Source organism: Marmota marmota, unplaced genomic scaffold (assembly GCF_001458135.2).
Source record: "Marmota marmota marmota unplaced genomic scaffold, marMar, whole genome shotgun sequence".
NCBI lineage: Eukaryota > Metazoa > Chordata > Mammalia > Rodentia > Sciuridae > Marmota > Marmota marmota.
Genome location: NW_025999968.1, coordinates 37,997,493 through 38,004,463, shown reverse-complemented (window position 1 = coordinate 38,004,463; position 6,971 = coordinate 37,997,493). Strand labels below are relative to the sequence as shown.

Here is a 6,971-nt window from a genome sequence, read left to right as displayed (position 1 = left end):
AGCAAATGGTTGCTAAAGATTCATAATTTAATTTTCTGCTACTAAGGGTTCAGGTCCACTGACCTGCAGTGATTATTAAAAATTATATAAACACAAAAGATGAGGAGACATTAATAAGACACTATTGTAGATATTATATAATAAAACTAAAGTTAAGGTCACATTGACCCATAGTGTTAAGAGAACACCATCTACTAAGCACAAAAGAAAACAAATTGTCACATTTTATTCTTTCAGCGGTTGTAAATGAACGAAGATATTTTAAGGAATAGGATTAATAACACATTAAAATAACTGGGAAGAAAGGCTGATAAGTAAAGATGTACTGTAATTCAAACCCAGAGTGAAAAATGGCTCTTCTCCTTTGATTCTGCTTCTTTTTAATTACAGAATTAACACTTCCTCTCTCTACTGTCTACCATCTCCTACAGAGACCCAGCCAGTTCTAAACAGACCAAACCTACAGAAATGATTCATGCTTTCTGCTTCCATTTTTTTCTCCCCAGCTTAGTTCTTCCTGAAAATATAAGAAAGTAGCTGAACCGTTGACTGGTAAAATGACTTCCAAGCGTCAGGCATCAGTCACACCACAATCACTGTATTATTCTATTTTAGTTTCTCTCAACCATGGTCAACTTTCTGCAAGGGAAACAAACCAGGGAGAGCTTAGGAGCATGGCTTTAAGCAGCGGTCAAATGGAATTCTTTACCAGGAAGCAGATTGCCATTGCTAGATGAGGACGCTCAATTCACCAAAAGTTTAAATGAAAACAGAACAGAGAGAGAGAGAGATTTAAAAAAAAAAAAAAATTGGAAAAACATAAAAATTAACTGCTCTAGATTTTTAAAGAGACTTTATTCAGGGAAATCAAAATGTTGACAGTGAACTAACTTGGAGGGTTATTTCAGCAAGGACAATATGATTGACAGCTTTCAAATTAATGCACATATCCTAGAAGACATGGATTAGAAGGTGGGCATTGTGCTAAGTCTGCTGTCTACCTAAAAGTGCAATTTATTTTGTCTTTAAATCAAGGTCAGATTAATAAATGAGGGTGTTTTCATCCCTAAACACACTTCTATCATTATGCTTAATTAATCATCAGTCTCTTACATTGAGTTACTTGGGATGTGATGAGAGAAATTGAAAAAAAAAATTAAAAGAATAAATACTAATGAGTAAATGCAAGAAAATTTAAATGTAAGTGAAAGATTTTACAAGATGCCTTATAGATAAAATGATAGTAATTGGACTACTCCACAATAGTACAAAACATTTGTATTTTCAAATCAATTATGTTATCATTAAAAATTACCATATAATGATAGACTACATCATTGCTTTCATTTGACAGATGTATAAATTGAGCCAAGGAAAACTTAAATATCTGCTAAATTCTTACAGCTTGTTGGTAAGAAAACTGAGACTTGCAAGCGCATATTTCAACCCTAGTATTAGTCACTTCTTCTCCAAAGATTGTGTCACAATATGAGAAATAAGCAGAAAGCTGGAAATACTACCCTGTATTTTATAATTATTTTTTCCAACTGGTAATTAAATTAAAATTTTCCAACTGGTAATTAAATTAAATTAAAAAAAAAACAACAAATGGAGATAAAGCATATAAAGAATTGGCTAAATGCTAAGTTGTGGAGCCACTTTGGAAAGGAGTCTGGTAGTCCAGTTTCTCAAAAGTATAAATGTAACATGACTATGTGACCCAGCAATTTCACTCCTAGTTATGTATCCAAGAGAAATGAAAATATGTGCCCACATAAAATTTATACATTAATGTTCATTGTTGCTTTATTAATAATAGCCCAAAGTGGAAATAACCCAGTGTCCATAGGTCATGAATGTAAAAATAAAACATGTTATATCTACAATGGAATATTTTTGGCAGTAAAAAAAATGAAATATTGATGCATAGTATAGCATGGATACACCTTCAAAAGTTTATGCTGTTAGGAAACCAGTTAAGTAGAACCACATATTTGTTTATTACGTTTACATAAAATATCCAAAATAAGCAAATCTACAGAATGGAAAGTAGATCAGTGGCTGCCTAGTATGGAGGGGTATGTAGTTATAGGAGGTGAAGTCTAAGGGATATAGGGCTTCTCATTGTGGTGATAAAAATGTTCTAAAATTATTTTAGTGATATTTTCACAATACTGTGAATACCAAAAGTCATTGAATTGTATTACTTATAATGGTTAATTGTGCAATCAATATGTGAATTATATCATAATATATCTGTTAAAAATGAACAAGCATAGTCTATTTCAAATAGTGTATAAGATTATCCCAGAAGAGATAAGAGAAACTCTCCTCATCTTTGACACTTCCCTAAATCAGTCATCCTTCTTCAGAGAACTCAACTCAAATTGTTGTGATGATAATTTGCTGAACAATCTAAGCCCTTTGATATGGGGGGTAATTACAAGTGTATGACTTTTTACCTGTGTTAAGATTTGACATGAAAAGAAACAGTCCTTCCATAGAAACAACACCAAAAATTCCTTTTTGTCTTTTTTCATTTTTTCTGTCTTCTCACCTGTATTCCTTTTCTTTTAATTGACATATAATAATTGTACATATTTATGAGGTACAGTGTGAAAATTTGATACATGTACACAATGTGTAATGATCAAGTCCGCATATTATCATATTCATCTTCTTAAACATATTTTTTGTGCCAAAAAAACTTCTAATTCCTCTCTTCTAGTTCTCTTTTTTTGAAAGGTAGTTAGTGCTTTTATTTATTTTTTAAATTTTATTCAGTAAAATCCATTTCGATAAAATTCTATAAGCATAGGATATATTTTATTCTACCCCGTTCTTGTGAATGGGCACGATGGAGGGGTTCACTTTTATATCTTCATATGTGTTCATAGGAAAATTATTGTCTTTCCTATTCCTGTCCCTCTCCCTTCCTTTTGTTTCCCTTTGTCTAATTCATGGAACTTCTCTTCTCCCCCTACCCCCGCCCCCTTTATTGTGGTTTAGTTTTCACATATCAGAAAAATAAATAATTCAATCAATAAATGGGCAAAAGAATTGAACAGACTCTTTAAGTCCTTTATAAAATACATGATAGAAAGCTGTGTATGTAATCACCCTACTGGGCAGCAGATCATTAGAACTAACTTCCTTCTCTGTAACAGTATTTTGGTAGCTGTTATCCAACTTCTTTTTTTTCCACCTTCCCCTACCTTCCAGAATCTCTAGTGACCACTTCTGTTTTCTACTTCCATGAAATCAACTTTTTTAGCTTCCATATATAAGTGAGAATATGTAATATTTGCCTCTTGGTGCCTGACTTAATAATATGGTCACAAATTTGCACATTATCCTTGCACAGCACATATGCTAAACTTCTCTGTGTCATTCCAATTTTAGTATTTTTGCTGCCAAAGCCAGCCTTCACCTGGATTACTGTGTGACCCCATCCTACTCTTCCACATGCCTATTCATGGCTTCAACTTCAGGCCATTAGATTGCTGGGTGGAATATCACTGTAACAAACTCCATTGGACTCCCCAACTTTTTTCTAGTTTTTAGAGAAATGGCTCTAAGTCTCTCTTGAACACACCGAATCAATGTTTTAATGAGCTATAATAAGACAAAATTTATAGAAAATCATTCCCATAGTAAGTATCCACACAATATGATACAATGAGCACTCCAATTTTAAAAAGTAACCATTCTTTCCAGGCATGGTGGCACAACACCGTAATCACTAGTTAAAAGCCAGTCTTAGCACCTTAGTGATGCACTAAGCAACTCAGTGAGACCCTGTCTCTAAATAATATACAAAAAGGGTTGGGGATGTGGCTCAGTGATTAAGCATCCCTGGTTCTTAAAACAACAACAACAAAAGTATTATCTTTTTAGGTTCAAAGGTAAACTAAAACAACACAATTTTGAAAAATACTAAGATAAATCTAAGCAGACATATTAAACAGTATAGGTGATTTCATCACATGGAAAAAATGACTTTTTTCTCATTTAATTAAAGATTATGAATCTCTTACTGGGAAGTTTTGTATTTTTTTTCTTTTTTTCATTTTTTATGGCTTTCAGTTTCTTGAATATTTTGGATAATGCCAATAATATAAGGGATGCTTAATAGGAGTAAATGAGTGAATAAATAAAACAAGTGAATGAAAGGCCAATCAGTCACACCTTGTTTTAATTCTGTTCATACTAAAGAGCTCTGAGCCCACAGAATTATTTCACTTAACTCTTTGTGTGCCTACACACAACTTCACACTTTTAAGACTCAATGTTCTCATCAGTTACAAGGAGTTGCTCACTGTGTTATGAGGACAAAGAAGGGATCATGGTGCCTTGAAAAGAGAGATCATTAAAACCATGTTGATTATAAGCTTATAGGCATTATTTTACATAATAATCAGATAGGTCACAGAAAAAGAAGTTATAGACAGAGGAGAGTAAAAGATGATGAAACTTATGCACATTTACCACCTGTATAAAATTGATGGCTTTGAAACTCTGAGGAAAGAATCCTATATTCATTGTAAGCCATCATTATGGATCATGCCCTCACTATGTGAATCAGATATATTTTTCTCACTGTCCTGAAAACTATGACAGTGGGAATTTGCAAAGAAACAAATTACAATTTAAAGAAAGGTCAAAATAATTTATTTCATCTGTGGTTTGAGAAAGCTAATTTGAATTAAAAAAAATCCCTTTTTTAAATTTTTCCCTCTTTCCAGTCAAGATTAGACTGAATTCCTGAATTCTAACAGTTATAGTCAACTGTTCAGTATACTTAAAAACATAAAAAAGAGTTATGTGGAAAATGGGCTACTTGACAAAGTAATATCACTAAAAGATGTAAGAATAAAAGTATTTATCCTACATAAAATAATTGATAAATTTGAATGTGAGATTAGACTTGGCAAAGTTCATTTTGATGATTTCTTGGAATTATGATGAGCTGAATATCCAAATATTCATAATGCGCTGTGTCATTTACAGATCAATTTCTTATTCTTAGAAGTATTATGTATGTTCCTGGAGAAATTTCAATTTCATGCTCTGTTATTTTATAATTGATATTTCAGATTGAAATACGTTCACGTATTGAAAAGTTAAACAAAAAAAATACTGAGATTTCTTGGTTTCTCCTCATTTCCTTCTTCTAAGATAACATTTTGGTTATCTTAGAACCAAGATGGTTCATATACAGGGCTATAAAAAGTCTTAATATTTTTAAATTGTTGAAACCATACATAAGGTGATTTCCAATTACAATGAAATTGAACTACAAATCTAAACAAAAATAGTATCTGGCAAGTTCTTAAACATCTGGAGACCCAAAACTAAACCACTAATTAAGCTACAAGTCAAAGAAGAACTCAAAGTGAACTACAAAGAATAAATTGAATATAAAAGAAAAGCAGTACATGAAAGTTTAAGAGGTATAGCTAAAGTATTGCTTAGAGCTTTTGCCAAAACTTCTAGAAGAATTGAAGGATAAAATATTTATATAACTGTGTAAGTGAAAATCTTTAAGGCACAGAAAACATAACTCTTAAAAGAAACAATTGTTGACTCTTCATTGAAATTGGTCTTTTTACAATTTAAATGAGATTTTACCTGATACAAAATATATAAAATTATACATAGTATTGGGGGTTACAAAATGTTTGAATACATGTATATATTGTGCAATGATTCAACCATGATAAACATATCTACTTCTTCAAACAGTTATCATTTCTTTATGATAAAAACTCAAAATCCTTTTTTCTTGTTTTTGAAATGTACAGTTCATTATTGTTATCTATAATCACCTTCTGTTCACTGAGAGATACCATATAGAAATTAAAAGCCAAGTCACAAGATGGAAGAAGATATTAATAATATGTATTTCTACAAATAATTTATAACCAGAATATATTAAGAATTTTTATAACAATAAGACAAATAATTTAAACATGGGGAAAATGTGAACAGAAATCTCCCTAAAGAAAATACACATGAAGCCAGATTTAAAGATAGGTAGTTAGTGTAGTTAGGTAAATCAGGTCTAATATCAAGTAAGATAAAGAAAATGGAGGCCTTTATGGAGAATGGAGTCCAGGAAACCAGAGCAGCACCTGGGGAAATTGAAATGTTAATGTCCCCAAGGCCAGGAACCCATTCTAAGGAACTGTTAATGAAGCAGCTCCCAGCAAATAGGGAAGTGTTAATCAAAAGCCGCCCCAGGCCCTTCCTGCCCAGATTATTCCTCCAGTCCACCATCTCTCACCTTTTGGGCCTTCCCACCTGCATTCTATCACTGCAACATAAAGGGAAACAAAGGACAGGAGTGTGGGAAAGCTAAAAGAAGACCTTAGCTATGAAAGAGGGAAGACCTCCCCCTTCCAGGGATTCTGCCTTTTGGGTCCCCTTCTTCCTAGGGGGAGAAGTCTTTTCTGCTGTCCTCTAATAAAGCTTCTGCTTTCTGCTGTAAACTTGCTTCATGGAGCTTCTCTGGTGTTATACTTCAGCATTCAGGGAAGCAAGGACTCTTCACCGGTAAACATCGGTAACACATAGATGACCGAAAAGAACATGAATATATACTTAATATAATCAGTCATCAGGGAAATGCAAATTAAAAAGCAACAATAAAATATTACTACACATATAATTTAACAGCTACAACTGAAATAACAGGTAGTGCCAAGTGTTATAGAGGATATGGAGCAACTACAATTATCATTGTTTTTGGAAAGAATAAAATGTCACAGCTACTTTAGAAAATAATTTGGGACTGGGTTTGTAGCTCAGTGGTAGATCACTTGCCTTGCATGCATGAGGCACTGGGTTCGAATTTCAGAACCACATAAAATATATATATATATACATATATATATATATATACACACATATATATATATATATATATATATATATATATATATATAGATATATATATGAAGTAATTTGCT

The 6,971-nt window shown here is 32.4% G+C and overlaps 1 pseudogene; it reads right to left on the bottom strand.

The window, feature by feature from the left end:
* Positions 1–3,325: 3,325 nt before the first annotated feature.
* On the bottom strand, positions 3,326–3,422 carry LOC125617046 (annotated as a pseudogene).
* Between the last annotated feature and the right edge of the window lie 3,549 nt (positions 3,423–6,971).